This window comes from Ursus arctos, unplaced genomic scaffold (genome assembly GCF_023065955.2).
Source record: "Ursus arctos isolate Adak ecotype North America unplaced genomic scaffold, UrsArc2.0 scaffold_1, whole genome shotgun sequence".
Taxonomy (NCBI): domain Eukaryota; kingdom Metazoa; phylum Chordata; class Mammalia; order Carnivora; family Ursidae; genus Ursus; species Ursus arctos.
The window spans coordinates 105,584,353-105,605,547 of record NW_026622763.1 but is presented as its reverse complement, the minus strand read 5'-3'; positions in this window follow the sequence as shown (position 1 = coordinate 105,605,547).

Below are 21,195 nucleotides of genomic sequence, written 5' to 3'. Positions count from 1 at the left end.
GAGCTAATAAAGGAGGCCCTCCAACTGGCTATGGGTTTTACTAGAAAATGGAGAAATAGTCAAAAGTCCAGATATCAAGTTGGATTTAATCACATTTGATCCCTAATCTCTGAATTTACTATTTGGAATGCATTTAAAACAAAGAAAGGGATAAAGAAAGGGGGGGTAATCAGAAGGGGGAATGAAGCATGAGAGACTATGGACTCTTGGAAACAAACTGAGTGCTTCAGAGGGGAGGTGGGGGAATGGGATAGGCTGGTGATGGGTAGTAAGGAGGGCAAGTATTGCATGGTGCACTGGGTGTTATACGCAACTAATGAATCATCGAACTTTACATCAGAAACCAGGGATGTACTGTATGGTGACTAACATAATATAATAAAAAAACATTTAAAAAAACTAGAGGAAATCTGGCAATAAATAAATAAATAAATAAATAAAACTATGGATGATTTCCATCATAGTGGTTCCTTTAAAGGTTCTGGTTCAGGATGACACGCCAACGTTTTGTAGCTTTTGTATTCTTTATGCTCCCAAATCTCCACTAAAATGACCTAACGAAGTCATAGAAGATTGTTCCCCATAATCATTGGGACTAGGAAAAGGCACCATCCAAACTCCTAATTTCCTAATGATTTACAGTAAGAAATGGTACCAGAAAAAAATGAGGTAAGGGAAGATGGACCATCCCACCACTTTCGTCTTCCAGAGTGGGCCACAGATCATGGTGGTTCAGTTGATAGGGAATGGACCCACACGGGGGCCAACTTTGCCCCACAATGACTGCCTAGAGAGCGGTGGGGAGGGCACAGAGCAGGATATCCTGCTGTGTCAGTTTCCGCTGAAGTTGGTCACCTGGCCACAGGAGACAAGGGCTCAGCGCTCCAGCTGGCTGCGGACTGCCACAGCAGATGGCCCAGGGGAGACAAGATGTTCCAGCACAAAGATGAGCCAGGTCCGTGCCCCTGCCCACTAATCGCAGTTCCTACCTTGCACATCAAATTACATTAAATCCACCCAAAGTCAAGAATTCCCAGACTGTCCATTCTTTTTAATCTGGGATGGATTTCCTTCCAGAGGCTAAAGCACTGACAACCCACCAGTGTCTGTGGATCAAAAGATGGAGACCAGTTGGCCCGTTTGGGGACCTTGGACCTCTATAAAACAGGGGAAGAATTTTAAGAAAAACAGAGAAAATCTTAAAAGACAAAAAGAAACCAAAGTTAAGAGATTTGACATATATATTCTAAATGAGATCTGAGGAGCTATTCTTTCTTCATGATTGTTTCACTGATGGAATTTGAGAAAAAGAGGGAATTCCCCAAGTATCATATACCCAGCTAAATTACCAACACAGGATGAAGGCAAAACAAAGTCCTGTTAACAGTGGAGAAACGAGAACATTGTCTCCTATATGTCCTTTCAGGATCAGGGAAACATGCTCAGGAATAAGATTCAGCAAAATAAAGAGGGATCTAAGGAAAAGGAGATATGAGATGCAGAAATCATTGGAAATAAACCAGAAGTGCAATGAAAAGGGGCATCAGGGTACTAACATTAGACAGAATGCCTACGGGGAGTGAGAAGGGAACCGAAAGGATGGGAGAGAGATCGGCATGCATATACCTGCCAAAAGGCTCATCTCTAGAGCACGCGTAGAAATCCTAAAAAGCAATCGCACCAAAATGGTCAAACCAATCCAGCAGTACAATGAGCAAAAGACTCTGCAAAAATGAAATCCAGTGACCCGTAAACGTATGAACTGCTTGATGGCATGGTCGCTGGAGTAGTGCAGATCCAAAGCACACACATCGGAACGACTAACATAACACCACGTTTAAAAACAAGACGAAGTGTTGACAAGGATGCGGGACAACCATACCTTCCCCCCGGCTCGTGGCAGCGCAAATTGGTACGATGGCTTGGGAAACTCCATCAGTCGGACAGAAACCCTTGGATCAGGGATTTGGAATCACAGATCTGGGCTCTTCCTGCGGCTCACTAGCTTGGGGGCTCTGTGGCCTGCGAACCACTCTTTAAGAAGATGGGTATCCCGCCAGTCAGGGTCCCAGCAGGAAACAGACGGTGCTCTCAGGCAGGGTCCTGTAGGAGGGTTTATCCAAGGGACGGTGAAGAGCGCAGGGCCCTGTCTCCCAGGCCACCGCATGGGGGCTCAGCCTACAGCTGAAATCTGTTCCGTCCTCAGCAGGACTGCGCATCACGCCCCCTCCCCGGAACTCGCGGTGCCCATTACCGACACCTGCGACTTTAGGCACCTAGAGATGCCTCCCTAGAGAGGGCACTGCAAGCGGCCCGCTGAAGTTGAGGCCACCATCATGGGGGGTCCTCAGGCCACTGGACCAGCAGGCAAAGAAAGGTGTGGCTCGACCAGTTTGAGCAGATGATTGTTCATGGTGGGGGCTGTTCTGCGACTGTAGGCCGTTCATCAGTGTCCCTGGCCTCCGCACTGTCCCCCGCCGACTGTGACCACCGAAAACATCTCCAGACGTTGCCAAATGAACCTTGAGGGTCACAACCGTGCCTGGTTGAGGACCAGGATGATTTAGGGTATCATCCCAAGGGTTTGAAAAAATACAGTTGGGAGATTTCTTTGGATTTCCTTTGTCCTGAGGGGCGGCTCTCCTGCTGAGCCCCTGAGGCAGCTGAGGGGAGCGCCCCAGGTCAAACAGAGCTGCCCCATTGTCTGGGGCTTTCCAGACAACCTCGCGCCCTTCCCCAGCTCCAAAGGTGGCTTTCCCCATAAAATACTTGAAAAACGTGAAGCTTCTGTGTTCTAATACCTTTGCAATATTTGAGATGCCTCGGTACTGAGAACACAGAATGGGCTAGAATCGAGGAGGGAAATTAGAGTCCTGGCTGCCCCATCCCCCACCCCACCCCCCAACCCCGTGCAGGGTCCGGTTTCCCCGGGGTGGGGAGCAGTGTCCTCAGACTTGTAAAGTGGTATCTCCGGTAGGGTAAGAGGGTATCAAGGGGTCACTGTGCGGTATCACACGCCGCGAGGCCCTCGCCTAGCGCTCCTTTCCATCTGAGGCTGGCTGGCTGTCTGGTCGGCCGCTCCCCATGCGCGGGTTCTCCACGGTCCCCGAGGGCACCAGGCACCAGCAGGCAGGGGAGCGTCCCTGTGGCTGCGCCCAGCCTGGGCCGTCCCCGCGATCCCCGCATCAACAACGGAAAATAGAGCTTGAGGCTTTTGTAAACATCTCCTGAATTGACACGGAATGACCGGCAAATAAGCACATAGGTGTGGTGCGCTGAAGAAGCCGGCTTTGTCAAGTCTCTCAATCCACCCTGCAGTGGCTGGAGGGTGAGAGGGAGAGGCGAGGGGGAGGGAGGGGCAGGTGGGGGCGGTTGAGCAGGGCTGGAGGATGACCGGGCCTATAGAACCCACCCACCCCCCTGCGTCAAGGGCCCTTCCAAGGCCTAGTCCCCAGAAAGCGTGGTGGCGGGGGGGGGGGGGGGGGGGGGGGGGAAGGGGAGGAGGGACAGCGGCCAGGCTTGTGTGCGCATGCGCAGCTCTCCCACCCGGGCTTACACGTGCACACACGTACGCACGCTCGGCTTCTCACACACTTACACACAAGCTCGCCTGCACACGCACAGAGACTCGCACAGCCCCCCGTTGTCACCCCCAGGACCGTGCCCGCTTCCGCGTCCCTCTATGACTCAGGGTTCCCAGAAGGGAGCCTGCGCCACATCATGGGTTTGGCACCGGTTTCCCCATCTTCCAGCCGCCTCGTCCGCGATGACTCACAGGCCTCTTGTTTATTTGACCACTTCAAGAAGCTGGGTTTCTGCCAGGTGTTTTCTTGGGCAGCGGGGGCGTGAGGCGGGGCAGGGGTGGGAAAGCCGGGCAGGGGCATCCTTGCCCAGAGACTCCAGCGGGGTGGGGGTGGGGGAGACTCCCTCTGGAAACCAGCGTGACCTCCTTGCCTGCGGCCACCAGGTGTCCCCAGCCCAAGATGCAGAGGCCCCTAGAGTCGGGGTGGCCCCAGTCCGCAGCGGATGCTGCCGAGGGTCCCCCACCGCCTCTGCACCCCCAGTCCCGAGCTCAGAACCCAGAAATGTTCTGCTTTCAGCAACTGCAGACTTCACCAAAGCCCAGGAAACAGGATACTAGCAAATCAGGAGGCCGTTGGAAACTTCTGGAGGGCCTCTCTCTATCTGAGGCCGCGTGGATAGGAGCCAGGGGGAGTGGCTCAGTAACAGCACTGCTTTTCATATTTGCTTCTCGGAGTGTCTGCAGGGTTTCTGCAAGGCCAAGAGGAAAGCCGAGTGGGTTAGCTGCCGCGTGTGTAGGAAGTTAGAGTCGTCTTCACTGCTTCACCAAGGGGCTCACAGCCAGAGTTGCACACGCCCTGACGCTACGCATTCTCTCCCATTTCCCTTCCAAGCAGGGCGCTCCCCCCACTTTGAGGCATTCTGGATGAATTTGGGGGACCATCGCCCGTCCTCATGCTGACCTGCAGGGGACACAGGTCCAAGGGGACAAGGCCATCCCAAGGAGTGCAGTAACCCACTGCACATCCTTACTCTTCTTCCAGAAGCCACAAATAAAACCCTCAGTTGGTCAGAAGTGCGAGTCCATGGCAGGGGGACCAAGCCCGCGGCTTCATTCTCTTGTATGTGACGCTGGTTGGTCGCACCCGAGCTCCGGTCACTGACCCAGGGACAATGGGCTGTCCAAGGAAATGAGGGGCACGCGTGTGGACACCTCTGCTTCCCCTGTATCAGTGGCTGGAGACGATGGTTTCAGGAAAAGTGTCTTTTAGACAGAATTCTGCAATATTTGGTTTCAGTTCAAGAGCAAAGGGAAAAATAAAAAGAACAGGAATGGAGAGGAGGGATGAGGTTGAAGCCAGAAATTGAGTTTCAAAGAGAGGGACAGGGACATAAAGAGGGGGAGTGGAGGGGAACCTGGATGGCTCAGTCCGTTGGGCATCCTACTCTTGGTTTCGGCTCAGGTCATGATCTCAGGGTCATGGGATTGAGCCCCGCATAGGGCTCCACACTCGGGGGGAGTCTGCTTGAGATTCTCTCTCTCCCTCTGCCCCCTCCCTGCTCTCTCTCTCAAATAAATAAAATCTTTTTTAAAAAAGGAGGGAGTGCGGACAGAAGGGGAAAGAAAGGGAGGGGGGTCCGAAGGATGGCACTGGGGATGGTGGCCCTCGTGGGCCCCTGGGCTCAGACTTCATACTGGGGAAGACCCAAAGGCCAGGTGTAGGCCTAACCCCACAGTGGGTGGGGTACAGGGAACCAAGGAGGTCCTGGGCCAGCCTCGCTCTCCCCCAGTAGAGAGGACTGGTGGGTGGGGGCCCAGATTGGCCTGGGGCCAGGTGCTCCACACCTGTGTCCCCTTAAGAGGCAGAGGGAAGTCTCGTGTCCTGCTCCCATCCTTGCACACAACCATGTGGCTTTCACAGACCCACAGCCTGTGTGTAGACCCTGGGTCAAAGTCCAGGTCCGCACAGGAACGCTCCATCAGCCTAAAAGTGAAGCTGAGGCCCGCAGCTCTCAGGTGGGCCTAGGAGGGAAGCCGAGTGGGCTGGGCTGGGTTGGGCTGGGACCCTGAGGCCGGGCTCCAGCGGCCCCCTGCGCTGATCCACCCCACACCCCCGCCCCCAGAGAGGGCAGAGAGCAGAGTACATGGGAAAGGAAGAGAATCTGTTGGGAGGGAAGAAGACCAGGGAGAGAGAGGAATTTTGGTGATTTCCGCCAGTGTTCAGTGGGTGATCTGGTGCGCGTACGGACATGACCGGTCCGTGTGTGCGGGTACCTGTGTGTTCATGGGTTTATCTGGAGTAGGAGCACGTCTTGAATTTGGATGATATCAGAGAAGCTCTCAGTTCACACTAAACCTGAGAGAAACACAATCCTCTTACTGGTAGAAACCTTTAGTCAATTAGACAAAAAATACACTTTTTTTTTTCTCGAAATGCTGAGAAAGTACATTTCTAGGCTTGAGCATTTTCAATTCTCAATTTTTGAAGGGCTTCAAATTCCTTTTCAGGGGTTGACATGACGGATTTTTAGTGTGTTAAAATTCACAGTCTCATTACAGTGTTAGAAAACAGACAAAGTATTTAGTGCCCCTCCCAATCTGTCTAGACTGAGCTTGACACAGAAAACGACAACAAAACAATTGAATTAATTTTTCCGGTGCTCTTGAACAATGGAAAGCCTTCAATTATTTGTGCTTTTAATTACAGAGTGGGTTTGTAAATGCCAAAGGTTCTAAATCTGTTTTGAAGTTAATTGAATGATCACTCTGTCTGAGAAAGTGTTCCCTGTCCGGGCAGGAGAGAGGCACAGGGAGGGCGAGGACCTCGGTGGTGACAGTCGCTGATGTCCGCAAACGGTCCTTGTCTTCACTGTCCCCGGGTTCTGGCTCCTCTGATAATTGAAGGATCAGCAGGTCACAGAGACAAAGAGAGGGAGGGCACAGAGCAGGGGTGAATAACATTAAAGTTGGTTTTAGCCAAGCGTCATGGGAGGAGGCCCTGCTGGAGACAGGGAAGCGGGTAAAGTCTCCCTCAAAAAAGCGTTCGGTGCACCAGCTCTATTTTGCAGTGCTGTATCCCCAAAACAAACACGCATCGGAACCCTCTGACTTAGGTGGAAAAGCATCTGCTCTCTCTCCAAGCAGACCCCCCGTCTCTCCTGTGCTCTGGGAAAGAGCGGGTGCCCCCCCACCCGTGCTCTGGGACAAGAGCAGATCTCCCCCCTGCCCCGTGCTCTGGGAAAGAGCAGGCACCCCCCTCTCTCCCCTGTGCTCTGGGAAAGAGCAGGTGCCCCCCTCCCCTGTGCTCTGGCACAAGAGCAGATCCTCCCCCCCCGCCAACCTCGTGCTCTGGGAAAGAGCAGGCGCCCCCCTCCCCCATGCTCTGGGACAAGAGCAGATCTCCCCCCCCCCCCATGCTCTGGGAAAGAGCAGGCACCCCCCTCTCTCCCCTGTGCTCTGGGACAAGAGCAGATCTTCCCCCCCACCACCCTGTGCTCTGGGACAAGAGCAGGTGCCCCCCTCCACTGTGCTCTGGGACAGAAAGCTGTTCTGGGCTCAGACAAGGGGGCCCAGGCTGCCCCTCACCTGTAGGCCCACCTGGGGGAGAGATGAGACAAGGGCCCCGAGAGGGCCTTCAACACGTGGAACAGCAGCTTGGGGACCTCTCTCAGCAGAAGAGAGGTTCTCCCCAAAAGCATTTTTTCGGCTGAAAGCATTAAAGCAAACCACATGTGCCCTTGAGAGAGAATGTAGACGGTGTCAAGTCGCCAGTGGCTTCCCAATGCTCTCCCAGCCCTGGGCTCCTGACGCACCTCTGGGGGTGTGGGGGGAGGGTGGCGAGAATGTTCCAGTTTTCTGTGCACGGTCGGCCTGTGAGAGTGCAGAGTGGTCTGAGCGGGGCTGGAGCCCAGCCCTTCTGACATACCGACATACCGGTGAGAGCGTGAAACGGAGCCTGTGGGGCTGGGCCCGGCGTCCCCGGATGGGCTGCTGTTTTTCCCAGACCTTGTGAAGTACGTGTCCGCAGCCAGGAGGCCTTTTGGGGGTTTCAAGAAAAAGGCTCTCGTTTCAGCATAAGGCAGCTCTGGGCGGCATTTTTCTGCTGTTGTCCTTGAACTCTGAACAAAATGTTATTAGGATGTGTAGACGGGTCTCTGCCGTGCCATGGGGATCAGGGAGGAGGGCAAGGGGGAGACCAGTGTCCTCTGCTAAGGCCAGGGTGACGGCAGCAGCAACGTCACCGAGGGAAGACAGCTTCCCAGCAGAGCACGGTCCCGGGGTCGAGGGGCCCGGGCAGCAGGGGTGCAGGAGGGCGCCTGGCGAGGCCTCTTGGTCCTGGTGGGCGCCGAGGCAGGCCAACTGGCAGCAGTGACGGGAGCACTGAAGCAAAAAGGGCTTCTGCTTTTTAAAATGTTTAAGGCAACGGGTTTCTTCCCGGGTCATCTTTTCTACCACTCTAAGCAGAGTCTTAAATGCCAAAGAATGAATCCAGTTAGAGAAGCGCACCGTCAAAATGTGCTTGCCTCGTGCCAGACGTCTGGAACTTGTGGGGTGATCTGGACTCCGGGGGCGCTGCGAACGGAAAAGCACGCGGAGGAGTCATGGGGTTCCGAGGCTGTTTTTCTGCAACCATGACACCCTGCGATCCCAAAGCCGGTTTGGGGAGTTGGAGTAAAAACCAGCCAAGGCTGTTAGAAGCCATGTTTCGGGGACTAGAAAACGCTGTGATCCTTCTGCATCAGCTCACACACAGGGAAGGGGAACACTAATCTTCAGGTCTGACACGGTCGTGCTTGATCGCGGAGAGACCCGGGGTCCCCACGCCCGAAAGCCAGCCCTTCACTGATGCAGCCGGCACTGGGCAAGCCGGGGGGTTCCTTCCACACGCGGGAGCTCTCCTGCAGCGATGACCACCAGCCGCTTAGCACAGAAGCACCTTCGGGACTCTGGGGCCGTTAGCGCCTTTCCGTCCCCGCTCATGGCGCAGCCCGGGGCCCAGCTCTGGAGGACAGCCGGCCACGTCCAGCACCGCACGGCCCTGCGCGCGGGTGTCGGGGTGGAGGTTTCTGCTTAAGCACTGCCTAACCAACACATTTCTTCCCTTGCAATGTCATTTTCATTTTCTAACGAATATTCTTGTTGCAGAATCTTTAGACACATTTCAGATGAGTTCTTTAGAAAAAACTATGAGCAGAAACACAGCTGGGTCAAGCAGATAAGAGATTTTGGAGGTATTTGCACGTGCTGCTTTATCTGGACGTCTGATACTTAGGATTTCGAGATGTCTCAGCATTTGCTCGGAAACTTCCTGTCTAATCCATCATTGTTATCTGGGGCCCCAGAAGGACTCTGGTACATTCTTTCATCTCTTTCCCCTGCGTCAGGTCGGTCTGGTAGTTCAGATGACGGCTCTGGCTTGCTGGCTCCTTCACACCGCCGTGTGGACTGGGGCGAGCTGAAGCCATACTTTTACTCTTTACAAAACGGAGACACCGAGGTCAGCCCTGTAGTTTCGTGGGGATGAAATAATGTAATATTGAGAATGTGGTGGTGTGCTAAACTGAAAAAACAAACACTAAATACACCAGCGAAAATCGACATGAACGCTGAGAGTTGGTGTCATTCTTCCCCTGCTGAAGACAGAAGGACGAGTGGCCACAGCACATTCATCAGTGGCTCCCAGGAGCAGCTGCCACGAGGGACACGAAGGCCAAATGCTGGGGTCAAGAAGTCTGGTGAACAGTTCAGAAAATATCATGAAGGTGCCCTTTATCAACCGCGGAAACATCACCATCGGAAAACACTATTCATTTTCATTAATGACATGAACTTAATGCACTTTCCCACTTGTTCTAGAAAAAAATATGGAGGGTATTTACAGAAATTCATTCAGAATAAAGATGATTAGGTTAAAACAAGGAGGGTGTGTGGACAGTAAATAGAGGGGAAGAAAGAGCAAGTTTAGGAAGAGAAACAATGTTGCGTGCACGGCTACAGCTGTGGGCTTGTATTGGGCTCTGAGCTCCCTATGGGCCAAGGCAAAATGGCGGAGACAATGGTTATATGCCACTTGGCTCCACAAGTCACTCTCCGACATGGAGACCTGAGAGGAATTTCTCACTGGTGGGGGTCTCATGAAGGGATCGTAATCGGTGATTGGCGGGGTGCAGCCTTCTCCGTATTTCAGCAGCAAGCATGGGGGGACAGTCCTAAGACTCCTTCTCAGAACATCTTCTCAGGGGCAAAGCCCAGAACAAGCACACAGTGCTGGACTGGGGTTCCCAGGCGATGCCCGCCATGTGGCCCAGGGAACACATTTTGAGAATAAAGGCTTTATCGAACTCTCCATGAATATTAGTTTCCATAACTGAGCCTTTGATAAAACCTGGATAGCAGAGCACTCAGAGTTAATTTTCTGATGAGAGCTGGGTGTCTTTATATTCTGTGATGCAATCAAAGGCAGGGCCACGCACTTTAAAAGCGCAAGGCCATGCTGCCTGTCCCCGATGCTGCTGCCCAGGACAGGAGCCAAGGCCATCATATGTCTCCACGGAGGGGCTATGCGGAGTTCCTGGGTGCTGACGCTGCACGCTCTCTCATTCTCACCAAATGTCCAGGATAATTGGATTAGATTTTGTCTATTGGATTTTTTAATTTAGCATACATTTGGATTTGGTCTTCTAAACTGATGAATTACAAGGGTATGACTACCCTCCACCCCCCCCCCAAATTACATCTTGGCTGGACCTTTTACTTTTTTTCTCCAATTATTAGGAATTCAGCTCCAAATTCACCACAGATTTTTCTATCTTGCAAGTCTTAGTAAACTCATCCATTCCTCTCTTATGACAAAAGGACTGGCATCTCAAGGACCAATCCAAAAAAAAAAAAAAAATTAAAAACCAAGAAAACAAAGCTTCTCTTGCAAAGTATTTAATAACCAATGGCACTTTCCCCAGCCTTTAGGAAGATGTATTTCTCTGCGGGGACTGTGTCACTGGCCAGCAGTGAGAGTGAGCTGATAGTCCAGGAATGGGGTGGTAAGAATGACCCAACACCGAGTGAGTTAGGGTAGCATATTTCAAACAAGAAGTAAACCGAGTGACAGGGGAGGGTAAGAATCAAACAGAGGTCTGGCTAAGCCGTTTGCTGTGGATAGCGCAAGTCCAGAGGGTTCCAAAACCCAGGGGAAAGCCTGCGTGTTTCGTTTTCCTTGTGAGAGCCTCTGCTAGCTTGAGGGAGAGAAGAGCCGCCCAGCACAGACCCCCGCATCGAGAGCAGCACCGCTGGTCACACGAAAGACGTCGGACACGGCGGCAAAACAAACGTGGAGCCAAGATAACGTTGCTAACGTAAGATGATGGCTAAAGCTAAAGCCCGCTCACCTGAAACCGATCCACACTGAAGTGCCTCGGCAAAACCGAAGCAGCTGAGGACACGTTCCTGTATTTCCATCCACATTCTCTGTGTTTGTGGGGAAATGGGCTCCAAAGCCTGCAGAGATCTAGATTTTAAGGGAAGGCGTCCAACAGGCTTAAGGCTACCAGATGGATTTGGAATTTCTTGGACCATTCTCCTTTGACATCATTCAGTGCCAACCTCACGACCCACCTAACCCAGTTTTAAAATTACGTTATTTAATTCACAGGGCATCCCTGCAAGTAGGTTTTTGTCAGCGTGGATTATGACCCCCAGGGCATTTTGCGGGCTGTCCTGAGTTGCTCGTCTTACAGACGAGACACAGGCGTACAATTCGAATATTATTAAATCAAACCTGGCTTTTGGCGATTCCCCCCATCATGAGACTCACAAGTGGAAAATGGCCTGGTGCCCCTTTTATTCAGAATGAAGCCTTTTCCTACAGCTCCACCCCGGAGAAAAATCATGATTCATACCCAGGATGCACGGACTCTGGCCAGGTGGGCGCACACAGTGTGATCACTAAAGTTCACTCGTTTCTTGAAAATACGTCCGAAGAACTGCTGGTTTCTCACCATCTCGACTGATCCAGGAGACTCGGTCAGTCCTTCAAATCAAGGAAGTTTCCACATTGGTTTCAGCTTGTCTTTGATGCTTGGATAAAAGCGCCCTGTCGTTCCCACTGCGGTGTGGAAGCTTCCCTTACTTAGATGAGCACTAAAATCAGAGGAAAGTTATTGACTTTGCTTAATGGTGAAAAAATTTAAAAAGGGATCGGAGTAGTAAGAATCAGGCTCCCTAAGTCCATCAAAAAGGCCAACTTCCCTTCCTCACACTGCAGTTGCCGGCGGCTGTCCAGGAGAGGGAAGCTAAGCACAGCGCTTGCCAGCGGGGACGCACCTACCCCAGCCAAGAGTCCGCAGGTGCCTTTGCTCCCCCTGCTTCTCCACGCAGAGCTTACCTGCAGGTTGTTTTAAAAATCCCCAACCACACAGAAAGTGAGGAGACTCCAGGGAAACTGCTCTTCTCTCCCAGAGGGCGTATCCGCGCTGACAGCCCTAATCTGGGTGGATGGGAGCAGAGGGCACGGATGCTGTCAGGTGGAGACGAGGTAAGGGGGAGGGGAGACGGGAAAACCGTCCCTAACATAATCAGTGAATGGGCACTCCTCCCCGTGTCCTCGATGGGGGTTATTTAACTTGGTTTCCATCATATCCGACTGATAGGACTCTCCTGTCTCTGAGACAACCCCGACCCCTGCTGTCCGATATTCCCCAGTCACACATGGCCCATGAGCCCTTGGAAGGGCCTAGTCCAAACTGAGCTGTGCTCTGAGTGTAAAATCCACATGGGGTTTGAAGACGGAGCATGGAAGAATGCAAAATAGCTCATTCGTATTTTTGATACTGACGACACGTTGAACTGATAATACTTTGGACCGGGCTGACTAAGCTGTGTTGTTAAAATTAATGTCATCTGTTTTCCTTTTTCACTTCTTTATTGTGGCTACTGGAAAAATTTAAAGTCACATATGTGACTCACCTTCTACTTCTATTGGACAGTGCTGGTCCAGACAGTCAGGAAGCTCTTCTCTGTGTGGAGTCAAATCTAGCCTTTTCTATCCTTCTCCTGATTCTGCCTTTGGAAGCAATAAGCAACACCCGTGCACATGACAGCCCAGTATCTGAAGATACCCTCCCCGCCCCATCTTCTCTCCCAAGCCAAATAGCATTCCTTCTAGGACATGTCAAAGTTTACTTATCCAAGGTATGACAAAGGGACTGCTGCTGTGTTGCTGGACAATTTCTCTCATAAGCCCGGGTGACCTCACTGAGCTCTCCCAGGGAATACAGCTTTGATTTTCCAGGGCTGTAAGACATCTGTCCACTTTCCAGTGGTGGGTCGTTATTCAGCTTAACCTGCAGAAACTAGAGAACAGGTAATGTTCTTTATAACCTTAGGCGAAGGCAGAAATTCCATAAATAGACTCTTGCAGTTGGGGTAAGGACATCTGACCACTCTTTGTCCTCAGGCCCCTGTCGTCCAGCTCCTGGGGACACAGCGTCATAGGAGCTGTGGTTTGCTTCAGTGAATAGTCTGCAGCGGGGGAGGAAACATAGTAGGGACCAAGCAGCTGGCACGGAGCTGGCCTGTCCGCTGGGCCTTGAACAGCACATTCCACTGTTCCATTGGTTAGACAACTTAAAGTCAGTTGATCACATGCTCATGAACCGTTGTCATCTTTTCCTTTTTCATAGAACGGGTCCCTTAGACGAGGCAGTGTTCTGTAAGATTCGCGGTTAGTAGATATTTTATTTGCTCTTTGATGGTGGCGCTGGAGAAGATATCACGCAGATGGAAGGCAAACCCATACCTGAGTAGATGTCATTTCCAGGAAGGCTGCAACACTGGCCTTTCCAGGGTGGAAAAGGCCAAGGTAATCAGCTTGCTACCACCTGGTTATCTGATTTCTTTCAGGAATGGTGCTGGTAGTGATGCCTCAATCTCACATTCTATCCATGCCGGGACAGCAAACAGCGGGATCACCATTGGTGACAAGGAACCCACACCACCCAGCCCAGGCATGTCCTCCACTCCTGCCACGAAGGCCACTCCATTTATGGGCCCGTTGTGCCAGCACTGGGGTGACTGAAGAGAGCCTGGCTGATATCCAAAAGAAAAATGATCTTGTCCACTTGGTAGTAGGGCTTGTCCTCTCTGTTGGGTGCTCTGGTGGGCATCAATGTGAAACCCAGAGATCTACTGCTATGTGTTCACTCCCTCAAATCCAGTGGTGTATCTCTTTCCCAGATGTCTTCATCTCGTTTCCCAATTTTGCTCCTTTCAGTCCCCAGACCCACCAGCCTAGCCATGTGTCACTGTTGCAAAGTCTTTACTGCAGGCTGCTTCTTCGTTCCAAGTGCATAGTCAAATGCACTGCTCAAAAATCTGCCCACTGGGAGAAATTACCCTCACAGCTATCTGTTATGATCACCGCTAAGGGGTCTGAAGTGTGGCAGCCATGCAGTTCTGGCTTGCATCAACAAAGCAAGGGGACCTACTTGTGAGGCAGACTTGGGTTTCTGCCTCCTCCATGAGCTGGCCAGAAGACACCTCCCATAAAGCCATAGGTATGAGCTGAGGGAGAGGTATTGGTATGATAGGGTCACCTGTTTAATTTCCCTGTACCCCTTGGACCTGCCTGGACCTGATACCAACTTTCCCATTTTCATGGAGCGGCAGCTTACTATTGTACCCACGAGTCTTCTAATCTGATGGATCCGAGCTATAGACCAGATACTGAGATTATAATTATAATTATTTTCTTTTTGAGATATTCTCATTTTTTCATATATGCCAGGTATTTTTTTAATGTCTCTTGTTCATTCTTCATACTTTCAATACCTTTATTTCCTTAAATATATTTTTAAAACAGTATTTAATAAATTTAAATTGTTTAATAAAATAACCATATCTTAACATAGTAAACATAGTTTAACATACAAAACATTTAAAATTGTATGATAATTTAGATACCTAATGTCTTTGGGGGTTTAGTCCCCTGGTTTTTAGTTTATGCTGATTCTTGCTCATAATGGCATACTTACGGTGTGCGTTTTCATTTTTTATTGTGAATTCATCTTTCTCAGAGCCTTGTCTGTGGCAATTCATTCAGGCCTGGAGCTAAATTTACTCCTGCCGATATCTGCAGTTTCTTCTGCCCAGCTTCTGGGAGGAACTATCGAACGCCCTTCAGACAGACTTGTGCACTCACACCCGCTATTCTTACCTGCTCCCCAGGAGCAGCTCCTGCTGTGATAGGATTTTTCTCTAGTCTGTCCTTGGACGGCGTCACCTTCAAGGTGTCCTACTTTCTGTGCGTTTGCCGATCTTGTTCATTTAATCGAACATTAGGTTTTGTCTCCTGCTTCCTTCACATCGGTGGTACAGAATAACCGGGCTTCTAGGCCATCAAGATCGGCAGATGCCCCTGGAACAAATGAGGGCACCAGGGTAGGAGACTGGTTGTTTCCAGCCTTTGGCGATACCCCTTATTCTCTGCCAGCTCATCCCTGCATATTAAAGAATAACTGTAATACTCTAAAGAGAATTTTAGTTGTTCTAGACCGAGAGGTGTTGTCCACGTAGCTATACATGTTGGAGGTTCACCCAGATTGTAACACGCGCTCTTCAATGATTTAGGATTATCATCGTGGGCAACAATAGTTCCTAAGTCTGGAGGCATTTTGGTTTTAGATGGCTCTAATTTAACAATTCCCAATTAGAGACGGAGAGCATTGGAATCTTCAGGACACTTTTCAAGAACCACGAATACACAGATAATTAATTGCACACACAGATGTATCTCCTACTTCCAGCCACCGAGACAGCATGGAGCAAGGACAGCCCCACAGCAAAGTGCACAACCAGCCCTCAGCACTGCTTCTAGAAGCATTCTCCACTAAAGGATGTGGGACTCCCACTGTCATGTGCCTGGTACAAAACTGGAGAGAGCACATCCCTCTGTGGTGTTCATGTCAAAAATGTAGATACTGGGGCACCTGGGTAGCTCAGTCGGGTAAGTGTCTGACTCTTGGTTTCCGTTCAGGTCGCGATCTCAGGGTCATGAGATTGAGCCCCACATCGGCCTCCATCAGTGGGGAGTCTGCTTGAGATTCTCGCCCTCTACCCCTGCCCCTGCTCACCTAGTCTCTCTCTAAAATGAATATTTTTTCAAAAATATATATCCTGGATCTAATAACGAAGCAGCAACAAACCCCAAAAGAAGGATATCTAAAAAAATAACTGGCCTGCCCTCTTCAGGAATACCAAATTCATGAAAGACAAAGAAAACTTGAAAAACTTACGTAATGAACGTATTCCATATAGTAACAGTATGGGGGCAAAACAATTTTGAGAATTTGGTGCTCTCATTGATGAAATCATCTTATAAAAGTAGCTCTAAGATTTATTAGTGACAAGTACGTATATATGTAGATATAAATAATGCTTATATGTATTTTATGTTCTAAGTAAGCTTATTTTCTCAAAACAAGGACTCCTCTTCCATAAGACAGTAAAATCAACAAAAGCAAGGAAATTAATGTTGAAACAAAATTATCTAATATAAAAGTTGGGAAATCTTCTGTAAAGGGTCAGACAGTATTTTAGCCTTTTGCAGGACAGTCTCTGCCACAACTACTCAATTTTGCTTGGTGGTATGAAAGCCGCTACAGACCGTAGCTAAATACACCGGCGCGGCTGTATCCCAGTAAAACTCTCTGTGCAAAAACACCCGGGAGCCTGGTCTCCGCCAACGGGCTGCAGTTCGCCAGCCTCCGATGTAATTGATACAGTTTATTCCGATCTCATCAATTCCCAGTGGTGCTTTATAATGTACTTCCATTAATTCCAGAGCTGCTCCGAGTTGTTGGGCCTTTTTAATGTCCTTGGATCTGGGACAATTTTTTAAGCTTTTTCTTTCATCAAATTGGCAGGGTTGCCACAAACCTTCAATTTGTAAAAAACAAAAACCCTGCCACACCTGGGGTGCGTAATAGGACGAGGTGTGCCTGTCATGGAGGCTCCTTCTCGGACAGTGAAACGTATCTTCTGCAACGTGTTTACGCATTCGTTCAATCCTGGAACAGACACAAAATCGTTTCAGAGTTGCTAACCTTTATTTTTGCAAAAGAGAAGCCCAGGACCTGGAATTCAATCTATTGTTTAAAGTTCCTTTTGCCTTGAACCTTAGGACATAGAGTCTAAACTGTGTTGTTCAAAACTTACCTTAGTTACGGCCCTTACCTTCAGGGCAGTTAGGTAAGTTAGAAAATACAGTGTGGTTCACTGCCCCTTCCCACAACCATCATTTTATTTCTTCTTTCAGTACATTAGACAGTCCCATAATCCCCAAAGTCAGAACTGTAAAAAGGGAAGTGACACCCCCGACCCCCTGATTCGTTCTATTCTCTCCACCTCATTCCCTCCCATACCCCGAAAGCAAACAATTTCATTACTCTGGCTTCCCTTCCGGGGCTTTTTTCCCACTGATGAGCCAATACATGCATATTTTCTTTTCTCTTACACAAAAAATAGCATACTCAAGCCATTTTTATGCACATCGCTTTTCCCCCCTTACCAGTGTGCCCTGGAAATCGCTCTGTATGAGGGACTGTCGTCATTCTTTATTATCAAAGCATCGGACCCCCGCACATGGATGCACCATTTACTCAGCCGTTCCTTGTGTATAAGCATTTAGGTTATTCCCAGGATCTGCCAATCAGGAATAATGCTGCAAGAAGTAACTTGTGTGTATATATATATATATATTTTTAATTGTGGGGTTGAATCTTCAGGGTAAAGCCCTAACAGCTGGATTGTGGGGGACACAGAGCATATGCATACTAGTTCCTAGATACTGCCAAACTCCTCTCTACAAGGATGTTCCAACCCGCACTCCCACGAGCAAAGCGGAGGAGAATCAGTTTCCTGAGTCTGGCGACAGAAAACGTCGTTACGCTCTGGAGGCTCTGCCTCTCCCACGGCTCACAAACACAAATTCAGTGTTATTTTAAATTCCCATTTGTCTTATTATAAATCACGGTGAACATCTTTTCATGTTTTAAAGGCCACTTTGTAAATTTTGGTGAATTATCTGTTCATATCTTTTGTCATTTTTTTCTATTGTTTTTCATTTTTTAATTCCCTCAATTATTTAAGATATTTTATTTGAGAAAGAGAGCAAGCGAGCGTGAGCACGATCTGGGGAGAGGAGCAGAGGGAGAGGGAGCGGTGGACTCCCTGCTGAGCAGACAGCCCGATGTGGGGCTCGATCCCATGACCCTGAGATCATGACCTGACACTTAACCTACTGAGCCACCGAGGCACCCCTAATTCCCTCAATTTTTAATAATTCTTTATATATAACATTACCAGCCCTTTATGTTGTAGATATTTTGTCAGCTGTCAGATGTCTTTTTAAAAATTTTTGATGGATGTACAGATAGCATGTAGTGTTGTATGTTTCAGGTGTACGACACAGTGACCTGACAGCTCTGAACGTTACACGGTGCTCGCCAGGATGAGCGTGGCCCCCATCTGTCCCCACGCGTTAGCGCCATATTATCAGCATATTACTTGTGCTGTTTTTTTAAGAGAGCGAGCGAGAGCGAGTGGGGGGGGGGGAGAATCTTAAGCAGGCTCCACACCCAGCACAGAGCCTGACGTGGGGCTTGATCCCACACCCCCGAGATCATGACCTGAGCCAAAATCAAGAGTTGGACACTTACCTGAGCACCCAGGTGTCCCCGGAACTTTGTACTTCTCAATCCCCTTCAGCTATTCCACCCATTCCCTATCCCCACGCCCCTCCATTCTGGCAGCCCCAGTTTGTTCTCTGTATTTACCTTCGGTTTCAGTTTCTGTTCAGATGTGTTTATAATTTGCAACATTTTTAAGTAGTCAAATTGATGACTCTTCTAACAGCCAGAACTTCGACACACAGCGGCTCTCCTTTGCCCAAGCTCAAGTACTGGAACGGTTCGTTCAGACCCCTGATCTATCTGGATCACATTCTACTAGATTTATTTTTCCAGAGGCAACCAATTTTCCCAGAGCCGTTTGTTTAAAAGCCCACCTTTATCTCAGCGACGTGAGATGCCGTCTTTATCACACGGTAGGTACATTTCCGAATTTGTCTGTTTCTCATCTCTCTGTTCTATTTATGCTCCAGTGTTATGACGTTTCAATAAGAGGCTTTAGATGAAGTTCTAATGTCTGGTAGGGCTACTGCCACCTCCCACCCCAGCGCCCCAACTGTTGATGACTCTCAGCTGTTAACTTTTGTTTGATTATATTTCGTTTTGGATTTATAGATTTTTATTTACTTATTTTTTATTATGTTATGTTAGTCACCATATAGTACATCATTAGTTTTTGATGTCGCATTCCATGCTTCATTTGTGTAGATTTAGAATTATGTATTCCTGTCACCTACTGTAGTGGGAAGAATAATGGTCCCCAAATATGCATATGTTCGAATCCCTGGAACCCGTGAATACGTTCGGTCACATGAAAGGGAAATTAAGAGAGCAGACAGAAGGTTGCTAATCAGCCTATTTGAAAACGGGGAGCTCGTCCTGGATTCCCAGGTGGGACCAACATATCACACAGGTCTTTCACGTGCTAGGGGGAGGCAGAGGCGAGCCCCAGAGAGGTGGCAGTGGGAAAGACCCTGGCCCAGCGCTGATGGTTTTGAAAACAGAGGCAAGGCCAGGAGCCAAGGTGTGCAGACGGCCTCTGGAAGCTGGACGGGGCAGGGAGACACGCAGTCCCCGTGGGAGTCCTGCCGACACCGACGCTGGCCCAGCCAGACCCAGCTCAGACTCCTCAACTACCAACTGTCCGTGTTGGAAGCCGTTAAGTTTGTGGTAACTCAGGGCAGCGGTAGGAAACCTTGTCCACAAAACGTGCTTCTCACTCTCTGAGAGTGCTTCTGGCCTTCGAGTCCACTGTGTGGGGTCACCAAAGTGGCACGTGCTTTCGGGTGGGTGTTTGCTCGGATGGTGTTTGCACCGAAGTACCTTTTCCAACTTTTTAACTTAGCAACACAGGAAGGCCAAAAGTAAGAGCGTGTCTTATAAACGGCAGTCAGGATTTTTATTCTTTCAACACTTAAAAAAAATGCTGTTTTATTATTCCCTGGCTTTACTGTTGCTTCTCTGGAGAGAAATTCCCACCTACTCCTCCCTCCCCAGTCACCCCCCTCCATGCTTTTAATATGTTCATTTTCTGTAGTTTCCTAGGTGTCAGGGTGTGAGGAGTTTTCGTTTGGTATTCACCCTGTGTGGGGTTTTCTGAGATTTCTGAACCTGGGGCTGGACTGCTTCCATCAGTCTTGCAAAGTTCACGGCCGGTACCTGCAAGTATTGTTTTTCTGCTTTAATTTCTATTCCTTGGATTCCCACTACATACATCGTAGACCTCTTTGCTGTGACGCAATGTCTCCAACACGGTTTCCAGTAAGTTCCACCGTTCGCTTTGTTTCCATTAGAACATGTTCTGCTGACCTGTCCTCCAGCAGTTTAACTAAGTGTTCTACTCCGGTTTCTGCTGATAAGCATCCCCACGTCCCTCCGCCCTGCGTGTTAACTGGAGCCCAGCACAGCAAGACTGCAGGAAAACTAAGCTGTTTCCCAAAGGGTTTTTTTGGACTTGGCCTCATTTCTTCCTACCCAAAGCAGCCTAAAAGTTCGCCAGTTGCCTCGAAAGGCGAGAAGCTGTGTGGTTTAGCCCTTTCAAATGCCCAAGTCCCCCAGGTGGTAGGCCCCCAGCGAGGGACCCAGCCCCCACCAGCAACCACCCCCCGCCGAAGGCTGCTGCCCAAGGCCCTCTGTGTTCTCTGCTTGCTCAAATGCGGCCCCTTCGGGCCTCATCTCCAGGAGCTCCTTGACGCCTGCGAGCAGATTTCTTCCCATGCAGCCACCTGTGTGTAGTTCTTGGCACAACTGGAGTCAGCCTCGGAGGACTTCCGCCCAGGAGCACAGAACTTCCTGTGCTCACTGCCAACTCTACCACCCTCTCACTCTTCTCAGGTCATTTATTTTTGAAGGAAATGTACTTTTTGTCCTGTTAAATCCCCCCCATTCTAGGTCTGGCTGACTGCTTCTTAGTGGGGCGTTTAACTTGTTCACCAAATACCCACATTTCGTGGAGTCGGGCAGTTAAGTCTACAACCTTGATTAGAGTCACATTTTCTGGGAGTGGAGTTCAGTGGAGACTCTATGCTTACCATCCCATCCTGGCGAGCCCACTTGTCCCACTGTGAGTGAGGTTAAGAACAGATGGATTCAGGGGCTTTCAACTTACGTGTACATGGGCCACTTCTCTCGATCCCAGGAAACACAGAGGGGAAGTGGAAAGAGAGAAACAAGGAAGGAGGAACTAGCAATCCATGCCACTGCGGACTGGTCCCAATGGGCAACCATAGCTCAGTCTCGCTGGGGTCTTTTTTCAGGAAACCGTCTTCCCAAGACATGGAAGGCAGTGTTACTCCCTGGATCGTGCCTCCATCTGTTGAAGGCCTACTCCAGGGGCTAGCTCCCCCTTACCCAGGTTTGTGCGGGCAACCCTTGGGCACTGTCAGGGTAAGCCCCAGAGCAAACACGGCAGATACGTTCAATGATCTAAAGCAGGCTGCCGTCAGGCTACACCGGCATGCAGCCGGCAGTCTCGGCAGGAGCCAGGGCACG